The sequence below is a fragment of the Parasteatoda tepidariorum genome, chromosome 9 (assembly GCF_043381705.1).
Source record: "Parasteatoda tepidariorum isolate YZ-2023 chromosome 9, CAS_Ptep_4.0, whole genome shotgun sequence".
Classification (NCBI taxonomy): Eukaryota; Metazoa; Arthropoda; class Arachnida; order Araneae; family Theridiidae; genus Parasteatoda; species Parasteatoda tepidariorum.
The window spans coordinates 70,654,364-70,677,417 of NC_092212.1; positions in this window are offsets into that span (position 1 = coordinate 70,654,364).

A 23,054-nucleotide genomic window follows, 5' to 3' on the forward strand; every position below is an offset into this window, starting at 1 on the left:
AAATTTTGAGACCATAGCCCCGCCCAGTTACAAAAATTATGTTTTTTGACTGTTTTTTCAGGTGTAAATGAAAGTGACCAATGTATTGACAATAGATAAACCTCATTTATCATTTTTATCACAAAATTATTTTATTTATTACATATTTATATACTTTTGGTGAATTCTATCATTTAAGAACAATCATTTAATAACAACAATATTTGTTGTTAAAAACACATATAACATTCTAATTTGAAGCAATAAAATAATAATCTTTGCAACCGTACATTTATAGACGAAGTAAAATTGGGCGGTGATACCCGACATTCATGTGAGCGGGGCTACCCGAAATCCAATTGTTTTTGTAAATTTGTAATTACTCGAACAATTTTTCACATACAAACTTCTTTCTTTGTACAAATTAAACTTAAGACTACATACTTTAATGCTGTATGTATAAAAAAAAATATTTTTTTAGTATTAAAATGAAGTTTAATCGAAACATTCAACCAATTTTTCTTAATTTCATGACTACTGTATTCATCATATTTTCAAAACTATAGTTTACTATACTTGAAATACTTGAAACTTTGAAAATATTCTTTTTTTAATATAACAATTAATGTCCGATGGCCCACTGACTTGAAAAAATATTCTATACATATGAAATTGACAGTGGGGGGGGGGCTACCCGCCGGGCGGGGGTACCCGACACTCCCCTATATGACAATTAAATTAATAAATATATGGAATGCTCGTGTCGACTGCACTTAATATATAGTTTTAGAAGACTTATCAAAAGTATGAAGGTTAGGAATTTAAAAAAAAATTGCTGTCAAAACTGAATGAGTTATAAGTCCGCATAAGCAAAAAGCTCTCAATTAGTTCAAGCTTCAAATGATGAACTAGAAAATGATTGCGGAGATTTCTGAAATAAACGGAGGCGCAAAAGAGATTTGTAAAAACGATATATTTTAATTTATTTATTAATAAAAAAAAATTAATAAATTTTTATTTTAGCGAGCGATATCTTGCAACAATAATTATATCAGACATTTTACTGTTTATGTACTCAACTTTGATGATTTGTAACATTTATTTCGCTTCTTGTTTTAGTCATCGTAACATTTCTTCATACAAATATGACAAAACTCTTGACTACTGCGGCTACTCAGCTATAACGGAGTTCAAAGTTAAGAATTTTCAAATTTGATAATTTTTTTCCGGAACAGCTATACTACCATAAAATTCGGAAGTAACTTAGGTTGATAATACAGCCATTGCACCCGACAGTTATTGTACGCGCTCATGATTGTGCGTAACACACATCTCAATTGGACAATGGAGGACAGAGAGGAAAAGGAGGTAGGTACAGTGAAAGTTCTACTACATCTTGTACTACATTGCGAGCATTAGTTAATCAAATTTTTAATCAGGTAAATTTAAATTTTTCATCAGGTCGGCTCTTTATTTTCATTTTTACTTGTAACGTCCTTCGTCATCTCAAAGAAGTCGTATTTTTAAATTTACACGAAAAGAAGAAATTTACATTTAAGTGCTTAAAATTCGATCCGTACTTGATCCTAAGCTAATAGATTAATATTTTCTTTATTTGGAGCTGCGTCCTATATTTTGAAGGTCGAATATATCGAAGAAAATCATGTTTATTCAGAGAAGGCACGTTTTTGTGTTTGATTTCGTTACTTAAAATATCGTCTACATCAGTGGTTCCTGAACATTTTTGCCTCGTAGACCCCTTGCTATGTTTTTCCGTTTTATGTAGACCCTCTGCTAACCTGATATTACTTTTTTGTAAATTCATCAACTTCAAATGCATTTTTGACAGCTGGTATTGTGCTACTCACTGTGAAAGAATGAAATGTCTAACTGTAGTGAAGCGTAGTGTGAAAAACTTAAGAAAAGGAAACACATGTTAATTTTATACATTTATTAATTAAATTGAAACTAATTTAATTACTAATTTAATTTAATTAATATGCAAATGGAATAAAATAGTGCACTATAAAACCCGTACTCCGCTACTAATATTATAATTGGGGCAATAAGTTTGTATACAAAACCGTAGTAGTGTATTGTCGGTCTGTTTATTACGTTTTCGTGTAAAAACTAAGCAACAAATCTCCGTGATCTTGTGTGCAGATAGAATTGCAGGTCCAGCTAGCTAAAAAGTTGACACAGGCTAAGCTACAATTTACAGTGAAAAATACTTTTTTGTTACAAAATAAAATCGTACACGCAGAGAAATTAAAAACGCATGCGGGAGGAGCTACAGGCAACTGCCAGTTCATAATAATTCAGTTTCATATATCAAAGAATAATCCCAATAACTAAAATTTTAATAAAATTTTTACTTCATATCTACTTTTATAACTTACGTAGAATGTAGATAGATAAATGTCTTTATATTATAAGGTAGTATTATGTATGTAAATAGGTACTGTCAGTGCATTTTGATTATTCCTTTCATGAAATGTCAAAATTAAAGTCATGATCAGCTTATATGAGATCCACTATCGTTGACCCCCATTTTCATTTCATAGACCCCTAATTTTTTTTCACTTGACATGGACCCCTTGCAGGTTGTCGTCGACACCTGGGGGTCGATAGACCACTTTGTGAATCACTGGTCGGCATTAATTAATTTTTACATTTAAAGGTTTGGCCTACACGCAATACAGGCTAAATTCAAGCACATGAAAATCCAATCATTAGAGCAAAAGTTATTTTAGTGCATGATATTTTGTGCACCGCACATTCAAACAATAAAAGTCTCCTGCATTTAACTTATTTTTTATTAGACTATCATACGTTTTATAAACACATTAAAGCATACACTGACCACAATTATCGATTGATATTAAATTCCAATTTATTCTCCAAAATCACATTAGAATAATCTTGCTAACAATCGAAGCGAGTATAGTAAATTCCCTCTGGTCATCCTTTCTAAATTAAAACCCATTATCTTCTATAAAGCACTGAAATCCACAGATAACCAAACCTATATAGTTTGAATATTCTTGGAACAAAGTAATTAATCATCGTGTTATTGAATATATCCTTTAGCGGAAAATTTCGCTTAAAATTGCATGATATATTTTATTATGTTTAGTTATTACTTTGAAACTCAATTAAGAGTTTTAGTTCAGAACTTCTTAAGCCCGCAAAGTTTATGTAACTTTTATACGTTACCTCAATATATTTACGAAATATTTAATTTAAATAAATAATACTGATCAGCAATATTAACTTTTAGCTTGTTAAATGAATAGCTGTACGTTACAGAACATTTTTCTCTGATTTCAAATATAAATTATATAATAACATAAGCATTCTTAACACAATCAGACTATTTCTTTGTGACAAGGAGTTAAACATTATAATTATCAAGCATTAATCTTATTCAAGATGCTTTAATGTATTAATCCAAATAAAACATAATTTTTAATTGTTTTTCATTGTATTTTGTTTCAGGAAGATCCCCTTTTAGCGCTCAGTTATAATATGTGTGCAAATTTGTATAAAACTTCCTCGATATTCATTTCCAAAAGTTGAAATATCTCTTTGGAATTGCTCCGTGCGTTCATCAATCTAAGAACCTAAAGTTTTTTAAGAAAAGAGCACAAATGAGAATACAGAAAATGTATTTTTAAGGACATGTTACATCCCAAATCTATTTAATTTTGAAGAATTTCTTACACACCACTTCTTCGTAGTTTCAACGTAGTTCGTTAGTAAACACCAGTTCTCAGCTTTTTCATAACTAAGATAGTTAGTTACAACATATTTAAATGATTTCCATGCAACGTTTTACAACTATTCAAGTCACGGTTTTTCAAAAGCTACTCTAGCTGTGTACCCATAAATAAGTACTTTTTTATTTTAACCTCACTTTTACCTGAATCACGTATTTCTACATCCATGAAATTCTCCTTTCATTTTTCCAAGTCTTATAGATAGAAAAGAAAGGAAGATAGAGATTATTAGCTATTAAATTAAATATCGGAATTGTTTTTATTTAGTAGATGCTTTTTATTATTAGATGTTGTTTTATTTGTCTTTCTTACGGCTGCTAACTGACTTGATATTTCAGTTTTCAGTTTCTTACTTCCAAAGTGACCCTAAACGATTATGTCCTGACATGAAATTTAAAGTCATCCCGACCCTGAAGAAAAGTTGGTGACCTCTAGAGCGTTACGACTTGCGTTCGGATCATGAATTATATGGTTTGTTAGGTGGTTTGTGCTCGTCTTCTTATACTCACTAATGTTTATACCATGAGTAGTAAGGAATCCTGTATATATATATTAGTCGAAAACTGTCGTGGCGAGCTCGAAAGACAGAAACAGTCCCGGAAAAAGCATATCCATGCTTATTTAGGCATTAGTGGTATTATTATGAGGTATTATTTTGAGGTATTTAGGTATTTTTGTGAAGAAAGTGATCATCCAAGTGAAGTGACACAAAATTACTAAGACTCGTTCAGAAAATAGGTTGAGGGATTTCTCTGGTTCTCACCCACTGATATGGGAAAACCTTAAAATGTTAATTCCAGCATACTTTAATCTAAATTTAGAACTAAAATACCGGGTATGAATAATAAATGTGAGAACACGATTAATTCTGAATAACAATTTAAGAACAATAATTATAATTTATGAATAATAATTATTTAAGTCATGAAAAAAAGGGTTAACAATTAATGTTTTGCATATAGATGACATTGCTTTGCTTTCTAAACGTAATTTATAGTATATTGAAATTATATATTAAAATTTTTGTAACCAATTTCTCTAACATCTATGATTAATTTGTACTTCAAAAACACTAACAGAAAGAAAGCAAACGCGTCCTTTATTTTATATTTTTGAAATTACTATTTGTAAGTTAATTTTTTTCTAAGTGCGAAGGAAAAAAACTACTTTAAATTATGCAAATCTTATTGAAACATGCTGAACATTTTGATAAAAAAGTCTTTACAATTTCTACCTTTCTGGAAAAAAATGCAATTAGAGTAAAATAATTACATAGCTGTATAAAGTTTTATCATTGAAAAAATTCTAAAGTAGGACTTTAAAAGAATTCACGATTCAAAAACTTCTGCTAAGGAAAATCGTCAAAAATGTTAATTTACCGTATTTAAATCAACATGCCTAATTGAATTACATCTTAAAGTTTAAGAAAACTTTTGTTTCAACTCTAACCGTCTTTCAAACAAGTAACATCCTTGAATAATTTAAACGAATTGAAAGTTGGATTTTTTTATTTTATTTATTTCGTTTCACTTTTTATTTTTAAATATTTATTTTTTAATATTTCTTTATGTTGTTTCTTATAATTTTACTAATAGGTATACAACATAAAAACGTATAATTTCCGCTTTAGAAATATATATATATTTCTTTTAAGAACGAACAAAAATCTTTTCTACTCTGTTAGAAAATTCTCCTAAAAAATGGTAAAATTGCAATTTATACAATTGCTATTTTACCATATTTAAGCAAAACAGTCAAATAATTATAAATAATATGGAATTCAAATCGCTAACTGTGAGTAAAACTGTTTATTAACTCCTTTCACCTTATACCGTTAAACAACCAAAACTTTATAGCACAATTTAGGCCCTTCTAATGAAGCCACTTAGTTCCTTACAGCTTTGAGCATATTATAGACAAGTCCCAGCATTGATATCACAATATTTCCTTAACAAAATTGCTCCTTGAAAGTACAATATTTTGTCTTTTCAATGTAAGAAGTATCTCCATCATCTTCTTCTCCCCAATTTGTGATCCAGGACTATTAGGATATGGTACTCTCATTCACGCATAGATGACAGCATGTTTAAGCTTTATAACAGAAAAATTCTGGTATTTCCCATCTCTTACGATAGACGAAATAATCCGATAAACTAACTAAACAACATTCTACGGTTAATTGATAAAAGATCAACTCAACCACAACCTAACTCCAATGCTCACTACCTGGCTAAAATTAAAGCTACAATGTCCTGTTAATTATTTTTAATGTTTCAAAATAATGCTAGTTATAAATGGTTTAAAAACCGTATAGTTTTATATTCATGGTTTTTTATCCATAGTAGTTGTAAGCGTTTTCAAAACCATAAATGTAAAAATGTTGTTTTCCATATTACTTACGGTTAATTGTATAGACAGATAGCTCCCGGTTATTTTACCGGAATTTTGCAATGAAAATTTTAATTAACTGTCTATAGTCTTTCAAAAATACTACAGTAACACAAAACTTTGAATGTAATTTTTAACAACTTAAATAATGCTTTGTCTTAGATTTAAAAATAATATTTATAATAGGTTTAGTGGTTACAAAATGAACTTTTAATTGAATATATAAAACTGAATGCCATTTATTACAAAAAGCGGTTTATATAATCAAAATAGTTTTAATTGCTTCACTATACCTTTATTAACTAGATTCTATTGTAAAGATATTCTGAGTTGCAGAATCAATTAACAGTGACTTAGAATAAGCTTATTAATGGATCATCCGGCAGATAACTTATTTTTTTAAAAAGCATTTAGAATAGTTTTAATGGTCAGTATGAAAATGAAGACGTCCTCAAATTTTTTTCCCCATTGTTCTGACGATCAGCATGCTTTTAAGGCTGGCATATATGCCATACCTGCCAACTCTTCCGGATTTTCCGGAAGATTTTATTTTTATATTTAAAGTGGTAGTAAGTATATACTATTTTTCCTTTTATAAACTTAATTTTTAGATGATTTTGATCACCACTATTCTTACAAAAATTAAGCACATATATTAATATGCGTTACAATCATGGTTGTTAACTTAAGTTTTCTCAAATACAACGTATTTGTTTGCTTAAAATTGAAGTTTTAATTCCATTTTAATACCACTGGGAAAAATGATAATGGAATCGATTAAAAGTTGGCAGGTATGATATGCTATACAATCTTGCTGTAAAAAGTGTATTAAAACAAATAGAGCAGAATTAATTTTGAATAAATAAACAGCTTTTGAAAAAAATAAATATATGTTTTTTTATATATTCATTTGTAATCCGACGTCCGTATGATTTGCAATCATATTCACTAACGGAATATTTCGTAATTTCATTTTCAAAATTCGAAGTTTGAATACTATAATAAGATTAGTAAGTAACCTTTGCATTATGAACTGCGTGTAGTGATTTTAAATACTTCCTGAGATCATACAAGTTAAATCTAGGATGGATTGTGCTTATTATGAAGATGAAGGGCAAAGGGTACATAAGGTTCGTAGCAATTCTAGGTACTTGTACAGCAGTGGTACTGCAGTGTGTTCTTAAATGAGAAAGTTATTATTAATGGCTAGCTATTTTGCTTCATTTTGATAAAGCGAGTGACTAAAAATTTTTCTTAGCTCGTTCTCTTTTTTTTTATAGAATGTCAATAGTATAAAATAATTTAAAATTAAACGATATTCAATAAACTACAGATCTTGGCTAATAGCGTGCACGTATGACTTTTACAGGTTCTTACTACAGGCTCTTTCTGGAATCGTTCTTGTCTTGAAAAAATGTTGCACTATCTCTCATTTCAAAATTGAAGAGTTCGCGCGTTTGCTTCTTGAAAAAATGGAAAATTGCTCCAATGCTTAGCGAAATGGGGTATTGCTTCTATGCTGGTAAAGATGGAGTATAGTTTCTGTGTTTGGAGAGATTGGTCAATGCTCCTTTGTTATGAGAGATTACTTGCTTTCAAAGCAGTCAAGGAAAAGGCTGATAAAATTTGGCAACTGTCCAAGGGCTTCTAATGCATTTCAGCCGAAGAAACTTTCTTGGTGGATTAATTTTTACTATTATTAAAATTTTCTCGTTTTTCTAGTTCTATAATTCCTAAATATTTACATCTAATATTATAATTTCCATTTATAAAATTATTACAACAATTTCGGTCAAGTCAAATTATTATTGTTTACGATTTAATTATTTTTTTAATAACAATCTCTCCTAAAGGCATATGTTAATTTTATAACGCCTATTGTTTGAAATTAAAATATAAAAGCGAAGTTATATTGCTCGGAAAAATTTTATAGTATGAACTGGCCTTGCATCAGAAGGGTTCTGAGTTCGAATCCCGGGAAAGTCATGGATGTTTGTTCATTCTCTGTACTATCTGTTCTTACTGTGGGAGCAACTTTGGCCCACCTAATATGGTGCCCCTGAAAGAGTGGCTAACAAATATGTCCTTCAGATGCCTGTATGACAGAAGGTCGTTCCCCAAGTAGGCATTGGAAAAAAAACCCTTCATTTAAAGAGGAGGTTAGTGCGAAATATATTCCCTGCTTAAACCTTCATTTAAGGACGAGTTTAGTCTGATATATATTTTTTGCTTAAACATTTATTTAAAGAAGAATTTTGTTCGTTGCATGTTCTTTGCTTAAATCTTCATTTCAAGAGGGATTTGGCCCGAGTTATACTCCTTGCTTGAACCTCCATTTAAAGATAAATAGAATCATGCAAAATAGAATTGAGTTCAGAACACTTCTCAAACTTATAAAAGCATGTTTCAGTACTACATCTTTTAATTAGTTGCATTGAATTTTTGCAATTTAGTGCTGTAAGTTAGAGTTGCAAGTATTTGATAAATCACATGAATGTGAGCATTTGTTAGGAATAATTATGAAAAACCGTGACTTCAATGTTGCAATTAAAATTAGAAAATGACAATAATAATGATAATAAAATGTTTTTAAGAAATAAATAAGTAAGAGCTGCAAAGAAAGGATATGGTATAAGCCAAACTGAATTACTTTGTTTCTCTCACAAATATGATTAAACTACAGAATTTTCATCATCTTAATGATAGCAAACTTAAGAAAACCTAAAAAAATTTCATAATGTTATCAATAAAGACATTATAATAAGATGTTAAACAAGACATTATAATAACATGTTTATGTTAAGAATACAATATTGTGGATCGCACTGGGTTACATTTTCCCTATCAGAAGTATATTTAATCTGAAGAATTTATATCACCTTAATGTACTATTAAATATCAAGAGAAATGTAATAAATTTGTCACATTTATTAAATTTATAAGAAATAAGGTTGCTTCAAACTAAGTTTATTATTTTTAATTGTATTTTATTTCTAATAATACCACTTAATATAATAGCTTTGGCTTTTAGATAGTAATTCTGTAACATTTTTTCATTCACAAGTAAGAAAATACAATAGAATTTTCGTCCTTTTTGAGATAACACACTCGTTAAAATTCCATAAGTTTTTCAAGTATTATAAACAGAATTAAAGACAGTGGCAAAAGAAAATGTGGTATTAAATGTCATTATGTGTGAAATAACCGAAGATTACATTTAGAGAATAATATTTATACTAGAAAAAACTAATTATTGTTAAATAATATTAATGTAAAAATTACAATTGCTCAGTACTCCAAATTAAATTTATTTTAACAAAAATAATTATTTTTCTAGCATACTGATCCTTTTTACTTTGCTTTGTATCACTACTTTGCTTTGTAAAAAAAGTATTTGAGCTTAAAGTGCATAAATAACATGATATTAGATAAAATTCCTTCACTCAAACAAACTTCAAATACTAGTAAATCTAACTTAAACTATTCAAGCAACTCAGAATGTAAAAGCGTACTTTTCCATTTGACTTGACAAAGTAACAAATTTAAAGTATACGTATTGCCCCAAGAGAATGCCTTATTTATTTTTCAAGTTAGAGTTGTCGCAATTTAAAGTACTTCTTCAAAATAAAACACGTCACGTCTAGTTGAGTTCTGTTACGGTTGAAGATTTTGAGACAGGAAAATTAAGCACTTCAACTTCTTTACCTAATCAGCCGAGAAATCGTCTCACTTAACCATTTCCCTTTTCTTGGTATAGTATAGTATCAATCTTAACTATATTCACACAAGCCGCTAAAGGTAAATGTAAGATTTTGAGCCACAAGCAATTAGAGGAACATGGATTTAGACGTTCCCAAAGCAGTAATAAAATATGTTCATCTAATTGAAGAAGAGTTGTATGTTTTTAATTAAATGTGAAGCCCTAGTTACCGTAAGTTTTAATCTGCATTCAACGGTACATCTTTCAAAAGAGCGTTACTCTAATGTGTATTAAATTATTTGAGTCTTTAGTTTGAAGGAACTTTATGGTTGCACTTCTAGAAGTCATTAATTTTTCTATTAGTTATGATGAAAATATCACCCACTTTCGAAACTTTTGTTAAATAAATAAGTGCAAAACTTTTAAATTTTTTTTTATCATTGCCTCGTTTGTTATGAATGCTTAGTTTTTACATAAAATGCTCAATTATTAAAAAAAAATTGAAACAATCTTTTTTAAAATGTATACCTAATTTGAAAATAAGATTACATCACATTTTTTTGAGGTATTTAAAATATCAAACTTATATTAAATATGTATTTATCAAGGATTTTATTTCGATTTGTTGAAGAAGTCAATGAGTACTATTAGTTCGATGTAGATGAAAGAAAGGCAAAATTAATTAAACATTTAGTAATATTGATGATGATTAACACTAATTGAAAAATGATAATGAATCATTTTAGGTAATTCTTAATATCCCTTGATGCATTTATTTCCATTGCCCAATTGATGCGCAATTGTTTTATGAAAGTATGATAAATAATAAAGAAAAATATGTTATTTTTGAAATATATGCAGCTCCAAAATAAAAAGAAAGCATTATTTTTAAAGCAAATATAAAATGTTAGAAATAATAAATTTAAAAAAAAAAGATTGCAGGGCTAAGCTGTATAAAACATCTCCGTCCATGGAGAAATCAAAAACGTACACGTTACGTTCACGTCAGCATAGTTTTTATCAAGGAAAATTGAAAATTCCATGTCTTGGCTATTAATTGAGTTAATTTATTGCCTTGCGCATTCATATGTGTTGGAGGAACAGGAAGTGTGAGTAATAATAATGAATTTTAATGAACACAAAACGTTCTCAACCAAATAACGGTTTTCGAATTCAATGCTAATGTTTTAGGCAGATTCTAGAGTGAATCTCTAAAAATATATTTTATTCTGCACTCCATTCAAGGTTATGATACTAAAAGGAAACCGATTATGTTACTTACTTACTTAGAAAAAGATTAAGTAGGATAATAATTTAGTTTTTAAATGTTAGGATATATGTTATCCATATTTCAGCATGACTGTACTTACTCATCTTCTGAGTGCCTTTGGGCAATTGAAGTCACTTTAAAAAATTTTACCTGCTAGATTATGGTCAGTGACTGGTAAAATGTGTTCCAGTTATAAAATTATACCCATATAATGCCCATAAAAATACAGGTGTGCCTCACCTTTTTTTCAGTTAAATATGCGGCCACTGACCGTAAAATAACGTTATTCTCGTGAAAGTTAGATTCAGCTTTCTTATTAAAGAAGACAGTTAGATTAACAGTTAATTTAACTAATTTTGAAACTACAATTATTCATTGCAACTACAGATACAGAACGTTTTCTTCAAGAAGGGTGCTGAACTTAGAGGTTGAACTCCTTGAATTTCAAGACTTTCTTTTGGGTGTATCTCTGCATCGACTTCTATTATTAGCACAAGAACTTGTTTCTAAACATTCCAAATTTACTTTAAATTTTCCCTAAATCATTCACTGAAAAGTAAGTCTAGGCTTGCCTCTTGATTTTCTTTAAATCTGGGTCCATTTAAGGATAATAGATATTATAAGGTAATCTAAGAACATGACCAAGCTAACTCTTCCGCTCTGATAATCTTTCAATTTTTTCAAAAGATTTTTGTTTGATATCTAATAAAGCAAGATAAATTTAAAAATAAAGAGAGTTAGTCCAGCCTTTGTGCTAAATGATTTCTAGATTTTATTTTTCAAAGTTCTTTTGTTCCAGATTTATGTGCCATCTAGAAGCACTTCTTTAATAATAGCTTGCTAAACTACTATTTTTGTTTTTATTTTACTATTTGGTGTGCTTAAATTTCATGCAGTTCTTTAAAACTTATTATTGCTTCAACGTTTTATTTTGAGATCTAAGCTATATATGTGCTATTTTATGCATTAAAACGTTTTCATTAATTTTTTCTAAAGTTTTAAGTTAAAAAAATTTTAAAATTAAAATTGTTTTTAAAATAATTTATAAAATTAAACTTAAATTCTTACTATATATTTATAAAAAAGTTACAATTTTTTTTTAATAACGCTTATAATGACGTTTATTGCGTCGGTAAGGACAATTATTATTGCCTACTTCTAACATTCATCGCCTGTTGATTTCATAATAAATGCTAATATTAAACAATTAAGTAATACTACCAAGTTGAAAAAAAGCGACATGAATAACCTAATTAATCTTTAAAAGCACATAAATTTTGTTTTAAAATTTAGACTCAACTAGTTTAAACTTTATTAAGCAATTTTTTTCCTACAATCATTTCTACTCTTAGAATTTATTATCAAATATATTTTTTATTTGCAATATGTTTTGTTGTCCCAATTTTCCGATTCAAAGCACTTTTCAAATGAATTTAAAAAGCTTTTCAAGCAAGAATTTTATTTATCTTTTTAAGTCATTAAAGTAATGGGAATATTTTTCACATGGTATAATTTTTTATAGAATTATAAGTTAAATATATTGATATTTGAAAAGAAAAGAAATTGAACCAATATTTATACTTAGTTTTTTTTCTTTAATATTTTTTTTATCTACCACAAATCATTTAAAAAACATAGCCTTATACGTAATTGTATTAAAAACATTACGAAAAGTTAGTTTGAAAAGTAAAACAATCAATTATGGGACTAAAAATTTAAATTTCTGTTTATTTAAACTTAAAATAACCGCCCTTAATCGCGAGGTTTAAAGAATATTAGTTCCCATATTTTAATTAGCAAAACTATTTTTATTGCTGTTAAAAATCAATCATTAAATAATTTTCTGAGGTAAATTCCTTCGAAATCAAGAAATAAAAAATTTTTCGTCTTCAATGTCATTTTTAAAGATTAATGATTAATGTATCAATTTGTGCAAACATGTGCTTAAGTAGAAAATACTCTCCTTCGTCAATGTAAAATTTAGTTTTAAAGCTATTAGAACAGGTGTGCAGCAGCTGCTTGTTCACATCATTAACTTGACTTAGTAATAGAGTCATCTATCAGTTTGATGTATTGTATCACTTAAGTGTTTGGCGACATGGATTTCATAGATAAATCTTGTCATTTTTTGTTTTATAATTTTGATGGCATTCTAATGTATGCGTTATCGTTGCAAACTTATAACGAATTTCCTAATATATAAAATACATTAGTAAAGTTTTTTTTCCTTCATATTCTTTTAAAATGAGAATGCTTTTTATAGAAATAAATCATGCATAAATTATAATTATTTTTACACGTAATAGATCACGTATTTAGCTTATTTTTCAATTAATTAAGGTTTTGGTAACGTGGATTTTTATTAAATTTTTTTTTAAATTTTTTATTTTATAATTATAATGGTATTCTAGTTTTTAAAAAATTCTGATAAGTTTTTTGTGCTTAGTATTGTAAAAGAACTTCGAAATACGTTAGAAAAGTTTTTGACTTTTGCTCCATAAAGTAACAATGCTCTTTAAAAAAACTTATTGCATTTATAATTATGATAACATTCTTATGTAAGGGATATTGAACGATGTAATGCAAGGGATTTTATAAATTTTATATTCTTATAATGAACTTCCTAATATACAAAATACATTTAAAAAGTTTATGATTTTTTTTCTTCATACTCTTTTGAAATAGCATTATTTAATTGCATATTTTGAAATAACATGCCTTAATTACAATTACTTTTACGCTAAACAGAGTCATATATTATTTTAATTTATTTTTTCACTTTAATGTTTGGTTACAGAGATTTTTACAAATAAATCTTATAATTTTTGTTTTATAATTATGATTGTATTCTAATGTATTTAATAATCTGATAAAATCTGTAAACTTTTAAATATAACGAACTTCTTAATGTTTGAAATACAATAAAAAAAACTTCACTGCATGTTCTTTTAAATAATAAGTCTTTTTAGCAAAATATCACGCATTAATTATAATTATTGCGTATTAAAATTATAATTAAAATTATGTTTTACAAAGTTATCTCCAAACATTCCATCACTTAAGATTTTGACGACATTGATTTTTTACAAAATAAATCCGTTAATTTTGATTTAATTATGATGAATTTTTAATATACTGGATATTATGATAAAATGTATGCACTAATAATTATAATAAATTCCTAAACTTCGAAATACATCGGGAGAAATTGAATTTTTGGCCCTTTGTTTTTTTAAGAAATAAAACACCTTTTACCAAAATACCAAAAACTAATTATAATTTTTTCTAAGCGTAATAAAGTCAGCTATCAGTTAACTGAATTTTTTCAATTAGATGATTAGTGATATGGATTCTCATAGATAAATATTATGTTTTTTTAATTTATATTTATTATGATATTCAAATTAACTGAACACAAATCAATTAATTCACTGATTATCATAACAAATTATTAGTTTAAAAAAATATTACAAAAGTTACACATTTATGATTCATATACTCTTTGAAAGAGAAGGAGAATTTAATTGGGATATTGAATCGTATTTATTACAATCAGTTAGTTGTCCTGTTATTTGGTCATATAAGTTCAAACTACATGATCATTTATGAAAAAAGAAGACCCAGATGCCTTTGTTGAAAATTATAACAGTATTTCTTTGGAAATTTGATTCACTTTTTTGATATTATTTTCCAATAGTATTTGCTTATTCTGCCTTTGTAGTATTATTTTAAGTCATTATTAGGCTCCTGATTTTAATTATTATTCAAACTGAAAGGCCTAAAGCTGAAAGTTTTGTTCTTTTATTGAATAGTTATTTAATGATATTGCATTAAAGTAAAAAATTTAGAGTTACCGCTTTACAATAAGTAAAAGGTATTTAAGTTCCACTTACTTAAAAAATAGTCTTCATATTAAAGGCGCTAGTCAACATATGTTTTAAAAAGTTACGAATAATATTCACTAAATAATTTTTGGGTTATAAATATATTGAGAGATTTTAAAAAAGTTAAAAGTAAAATATAAAGTGAAAAAAAGTTTGTGGAAGAAGTTAAAAATGCTATTACAATAGAACCTGTTAGACAAAAAGGGTTTGACAAAAAAAAATTTTTTTTTGAAAAAAAACAAACAAAAAAACAAAAAAAAAACAAGAAAAAGAATTTTTTATATTTGCGTAAATAATGTTTTGATATTTGTGTTACAATTTAATTTGTGTAATAATTATTGATACTGTACACAAATGAATAGCATTTGATTACAGATGTAACTGGAATTGATATTTTATTCCAATTGCATTTAAAATTGTAAGTTTCTACTGTGCAGGATGTATTTAACGAGTATATAATTTAAAAAACTGAAATTATTGAGTGCCAGCATTCACAATGTTGTTTCTCACAGTTGCGTTTCATATAATATTAATAATAATACTGATAACGATAATAACAGTTTATACTAATGAAAAATTTCACTCCTTGTTGACGTATTCTTAATCGAATAGAAAAAAAAATATATGTAAAATTGATGCATAATTTTATGGTCATTCAGTGTTTGTGTTTTATATTTCAGTAGTATTGTCGATGTTTGTAATACTCAGAAAAAACATTTAAAAGTTATAGTTTGTTTATGAAACTTTTTTTCTTTAACTTATAAAATACTTAGAATTTGTCACTTTAACTATCCTTGATGATGTTTAATCAAGGAAAAACTCAAAGTGTAACTAAATTTATATAGACAGTTTGTCGATCAAAACTAAATTTTAGAAAACTTTTGCACTTAGGGAAATACCAAGGGAGTTTGTTTCTTTGCGTAATGGGTTTTTCCTTAACTAAGTTAACCAAAATGTAATGACCAAACTTGAAGTGCACTTCAAAACAATTTGATTTCGAAAGAGAAGTTTAACTTACAAAACTAATTAGTTCGAAGTCATATAATTCATTCATTTCCTTCAGCTCCATGCGTTAACACTTACTTGTTTTATATATTTTCATTAATAAAGTATTATAGTATTTTTCCTCAAAGTAGTATTAGCCAGTTGTTACCTAATCATTATTGAAATGGCTTAAAAACATTATCTATTTTTATTTTTTTCCTGCTCTAGGATAAAAACTAATAAATTTTTAGGCTAAAAAAAAAAATACAACATGATAAATGTTGCTTTTCCATTTCATTCAATTTTCATTTAATATATTTTTATTTCATGTTTTTTAAGAACACGATAAATGTGTTGAAAAATTACCTAATAAAGCCCTTTTTTTGCAATGTTTCTAAACTTGTCTTGTTTGAAATGTACATAGAAACGTAATTTATTTTATTTGTTTCCAATGCGTTTGAGGTAAAAAATTAATTTACATCCTTAATATATTATCTTTATACATTAAGCTATATAGATTATAATATATTATAAATTAATATATTTCCTTATAATTAAAAAATGAAATACCTTTTTTTCATTTCATTCTGTTTTCATTTAAATTTTTCTGTCAATTTTTCTTCTGGAGACCTGATAAATATATTTTCAAATAATATCAGAAATAACGCACGGTGGCTGAGTGGTAGCGCTTTGTGCTTCCGTGCCACAGATCCTGGGTTCGATGCTAGGGCCGGGCAAGGTTGACCCAGCCTTACATCCCTTCAGTGGGTCTATAAATTAGTACCAAGCATGCTTGGGAACTAAACATTAGGGGTTCCACGTTTGGCTGCCCACCTAACCGGAACATCTGCTCCTGCACCTCAGAGCCCAAGGTCAAACTGAGATGGGCACAGTTAGCCTTGGCCCTCTATGGGCAGTCGTGCCACAGAGTTTAGTTTAATATCAGAAATGAATTTATTGTAATATTTTTCTTAATATTTTTAATATCTCTTGTCTATGCCTGCCTTCGTTCTTAGTATTTTATGAATTTTTATGTTTGTGTGCTCTAAAAAACGTTTGTGAATGATTTTCAGACAAAAGTCATTTTTATTTTTTTTCGCAGTCATTTTTACATACTATGCCTACTGTCACTCACTCTACTGGTGGAAGAAGGGAGTTGTGTGTTCGATGCAGGAAACCGCCTAAACAGTCAGTGTTTGCGCAAGGTGCGTGCTAACTCTGTTTCGGCTGAAAATCATGTCATTGGTTTTGAAGTGGAAGTTTTGTAAGGGAGGTAACAGCTCAAGCACTGTCTACGTAGTTGCAGTGGTGTCAAAATTATGTTGCATTCCTATCATGGCTATTAAAAGACAGAGCTCTGAAAACGGGGCTAGGTGTGTGGTCATAGTTGGATGATGAGTATGCTTTCTAAGCATACTTTATGATGCTTGCTGCTCATGGCTGGAAAATACCTCTTAGAATGAGTAAGAAAAAACAATGAAAACAAGATCATTATATTTCAATTTGCATTTATTTTACGTAATTAAAGTATACTTATATGCTATTCCTTCACTTGTCCATACAGTTGAAAAAAAAAGCAAAAAATTTTTATTTTATTTTTTTACGTTAGATTACTGAAATACAGAATTCAGAACATAAAATTTAAAACTTAATTTCTAAAAAAATAGTTTTTTTATGTACTGAGTAAGTTATAAGTTTAAAAGTTTATAAAAGTTTTTTTCTATACGGAGAATAAAATTCTGGTGAAATTACTGTACAGTATGGTAATGCAATTTCTCTTAAAAAACACCTTAATTCTGGTATTAAAAATTCTAAATGGTTTCGAAATAATTTATTTGGTAATTTTTCTTATACCAGATGATTAGAAAGATAAATTTACAAAGTTAATGGTGTTTCGTAATATTACCATTTCTCATAAAAAGATTCAGAGAATTATTTTAACAAAATCTGAGTGCAAATTCTACCACCGAAAGAGTACTTAAAACGAAATTAGTTCTGAAGCAAAAGAATACTTAAAACACTGAACAAAATCAATCAGAGAGCAGCAACTGAATTAAAATTTAGTTAACCAAAAAATAACACTCCAAACTACTCTTTAACTATAAAACTATATTTGAATCTTCAGAACTTCATTTGAATATAATGTAAATCTGTAAGCCATGTACGAATCTCGAAGGGGGAATTTATTTAAAACAAGATCTTTAAGAAATATTTCCGTGTAAACAAAGTAAGCAACTAGGCATTGCGAATTTTACTTATGGACAACAGAGATTTAACATGTTTACATTAAGGCAGATGGACTTGTGTTCTAGCGCAGCTTTTGAACATGTTTGTTAATAAAAAATTTATAGCAACAATGTTTAAAAGAGATAAAAAATAAAATGTTGTTTATCCCTAAATGCATTTACTGAGTTGCACATTTAAATTCAAATTATCAGAAAGTACTCGAAATGAAATGTTTTTCTTTCAAATGGCGTTTAGGTGAGCAAGAACAGTAAGAATAGGTTTTTTTGTTATAGGTTTCTAATCAGACGACTGTGAACATTAAAGAATGTTTACTTTTAACAATTTATCTCGCATTTTTAAAATACTCATCCTCGATTTTATGGTACCAGTCTGTAGGTGACTTTGGACACTGTAGGTTTAAGTTGAGGTGGCCCTGTACATTGTAGGTTTAAGGCGAGAGTGAGAGGACTGGCCTTTGCCAGTTGGTTAAGTAGGATGTTTAGAGGGCTGATGGTGATCAACATGGTTCTGACAGAAGTCAAGTTAGGGTTGGAGGTCAATTCAAAACTCTTATGCGAATCCATGTGGCATTATAGGTTAGAAAAAACAATATAATACTTGAAAAATTGATCAGAAAAGAAACATTAGAACATATTGGTTAATACATAAAAATACAGAAAAAAAAATACTATTTACTTGCATGTATTTTTATAACTTTTAAATGCGTAAAACTTTCTAAAAATATCAAATAACTAATACTAAATATTTCTTGTCAATACTACTAAATTAGTGAGAATAATTATAGTTGACTCAAAAGCGGTCGGGCAGTTTGATTAGTAAATTGGACTTGTGCTCAATCTATGATAGTCACAGAAATGTGTCAAAATAGTCGATAAACTGTATTATTATGAAGTACGTGGTTCTGTGAAATACTTCGGTTATGCAATTAGCGTGGATTACTTCAGAGCTGAGGATATTCAGTTCTGGTTTGAAATGTCCCATTGATCAAAACTAGCAGATAACGTCTAGTCTAAACTGCCTGACTTTATTCGGGTGCTTGCTTAAGTGCAGTTTGTAAATGAAGTTTTATTTTAAAGGGTTCATATTCTTCAATTTATTGACATTTTTGTTTGGAGAACTATGAGCATTTGATTCCATTTTTAAGGTGGTAGATGAAAACAATATATTACTTGAATCATGATATTGTTTTCATATATATATATATATATATTTAAATATGAAAATTCAACTTAATAATTTTATATATTTTATATATAAATAAAATAATAGTTGAAACTACATTTTAATTACATTTTAGCAATTACAAAGTAGCACTTTCAAATTTAATTGTTTCTTTACAAATCTAAGTCGCATTTTCTAAATTAATCAAGTAATGTTGTATAACAATGTAATTTTTTAAATTTAACATAGCAGTGTTTTTAAATTTTAAATTGAACGAAGCTTCGTTCTCTGACTATGTAGTCTTATAACGATAATTCCTAATGTTCCTAACGTTTTCTGAACATTATAAATAAATTTACTTCACATTTTTTGCAGTTTTTTTTGGAATAATTGTAAAATTAATAATTGTGGTATTAAAACAATACACATTGATACAAATTTTTGATTAGAAATCTTATATAATGAAACAGAGGAATAAATAAACAACGAAATAAATCAACAAATAAATAAATATATGTCAAGAAAGGAAAAAAGTACTTAAGTTTAAATCTAGAACATTTATTATTTCTTTTTTCATAGCTGAAATAAAATATATATGGTGAATATGAATTAATATATGGCTATTTCAAAATGCATAAAATTTATTTAAAAAAATTATTACTAAGATTTTGTACAAAACTTCCTGCTTTATTTATAAATTTGAAAAGTAACATAAGCAATTCAAGAGCATTTATTTATTACTGTACTGTATTTAATTATTTTTTACATTTTATATAACTGATAAACATACTAGCCTTATTATCTTGCAAATAATGCAAAAAGTAAATCAATTTGGACGTAGCAATTTCATAGATGTATTCAACATTTTATAGTTTTAAGCTAATCAATATACAACATCCTCTGGTTAAAAATGTCGTCCTTTTTTTTTTTAACTAAAATCATTTTCTGTCAAATATATGAATAGGAATGATAGATTTTCTAGTTATAATGACTACCAAATTTTATTATTCATGTGCGAGTTCATAATATATTATTCAAAAGCAAACTTTTGAATATGCTGTTTTGAGTATTCAAATATATTTTAAAGATTTATGACTTGTCAAAGTGAATTATAGTCAGAATGAAAAGAATTTACGTAATCTGCTCTGTACATTTATCAGTTTGAACTCTTCTTTATTTTCTATTTTAGAAAAAGGTATGTATTTAATTTTTAAAATTGTTTTTTATATACAGATGTATTTTTAGTTTCTTTTTGTATTTTTCTGAAAATTAGTGACTTAATCATCAAATATTAATGCAGTAATTTATCAAAGTTTTGGTAAAATCTGTTTTCGCCATTTTTTAAATTTTTATTATTCAGCATATCATTAAATGNAGTCTTATAACGATAATTCCTAATGTTCCTAATGTTTTCTGAACATTATAAATAAATTTACTTCCCATTTTTTGCATGTTTTTTTGGAATAATTGTAAAATTAATAATTGTGGTATTAAAACAATACACAATGATACAAAATTTTAATCAGAAATCTTATATAATGAAACAGAGGAATAAACAAACAAATAAATGAAACAATAAATAAATAAATATATGTCAAAAAAAGAAAAAAGTACTTAAGTTTAAATCTAGAACATTTATTATTTCTTTTTTCATTGCTGAAATAAAATATATATAATGAATATGAATTAATATATGGCTATTTCAAAATGCATAAAACTTATTTAAAAATATAATTACTAAGATTTTGTACAAAACTTCTTGTTTTATTTATAAATTTAAAAAAATAACATAAGCAATTCAAGAGCATTCATTTATTATTGTACGGAATTTAATTATTTTTTGCATTTTATATAACTGATAAACATACTAGCTTTATTATCTTACAAATAATGCAAAAAGTAAATCAATTTGGACGTAGCAATTTTATAGATGTATGCAACATTTTATAGTTTTAAGCTAATCAATATACAACATCATCTGGTTAAAAACGTCGTCATTTCTTAACTAAAATCATTTTCTGTCAAACATATGAATAAGAATGATAGATTTTCTAGTTATAATGACTACCAAATTTTATTATTCATGTGCGAGTTCATAATATATTATTCAAAAGCAAACTTTTGAATATGCTGTTTTGAGTATTCAAATATATTTTAAAGATTTATGACTTGTCAAAGTGAATTATAGTCAGAATGAAAAGAATTTACGTAATCTGCTCTGTACATTTATCAGTTTGAACTCTTCTTTATTTTCTATTTTAGAAAAAGGTATGTATTTAATTTTTAAAATTGTTTTTTATATACAGATGTATTTTTAGTTTTTTTTGTATTTTTCTGAAAATTAGTGACTTAATTATCAAATATTAATGCAGTAATTTATCAAAGTTTTAGTAAAATCTGTTTTCGCCATTTTTTAAATTTTTAGTTCGAGTTAGATTAGTTCAAAATCGCTAAGTTTCTTAATATATGTTTTTGGGCTCCTTATAAATTCACTTACGGAAAAAAAGAGAAGACATTAACTCTTTACTGAGGAAGATATTTAATTAGGACATTATTATAAGCTGGACTGTGTATATTTTTTAGTTTCTTAAGTTTAGCTTCTTAGGTTAGTTAGTAGCCAAAAATTGCGATTATAAACTATATTTAAATAATTGTTTAAATATTTGATGTTTCTTTTTGAGAAAGAATTACTTCAACTTGGACTGAACGAAGCACTTTTTCTAGATGAATTTTTTTACATTGTTCCCAGCGTGGAAGAAACTCCACCTCCCATGATTTAAATAACATTTATTTTTTAAATGACAACAATAAGAGAAAGATGAAAAGAAATGTAAATATTTATATATTTAATAAATCTAAAATATTGCAAACTTATTGTTGAGGACTGCTGTTTAAACAAAAGAGATTCATTTTTCAACAATGCCCAAAATTTTAAAACATTGTTTGCAAAATGCTACACAGTTTATATATGCAACAAATGGATTGAAAAAAAAAATTACTCATTCTATTTTTGATGCTTGCTTGTGTAACATTGAAAACATGAATTGCTTTTTAAAACTGTTTAAAAAAGGAAAATCGAGGGATAAAGGTAAATTTATATCGCAAATTTTATTTAGTAAATTATTTTATAATTGTACTGCCTATTTTTTCTATGAAAATTATTTGTTTTCGTGTTAAAAATATGGATCATTCCCACTGAAAATATTGGATAGAAAACATTATTATTTTTTAAGCACAAAAAGTATATGAATGATTTATAGTTTTTGTTTCTTTTTTTTTTGGAAAACTCAGTTCAAAATGAGAACAGAAATTATTATATTATTCTTTTTCTTTTTCAAAATAATAAAAATCTTTTTTCAAATAAAAAATTCAAATTGAAAATACGAAATCATCACTTCGAAAAAAGTAAGTGAATAGTATATAGAGTTTTTACATTCAAAAAATAAAAATAAATTAAGTTGAAAATCAATAATATTTACAGAATCAAAAATAAATTAATATTTTTAAAATATTCTTTTATATATAATATTCTATATATGTATCACTGAGGTTCCTGGCAAATCCTTTAAAATCTGTTTCTTATTTTCTTCTTTTTAATATCTTGTTCAAAGTTGTTTCCTTTTCCCCATATTCTCAAACCACTTTGCAAGTGTTTGTCTTGT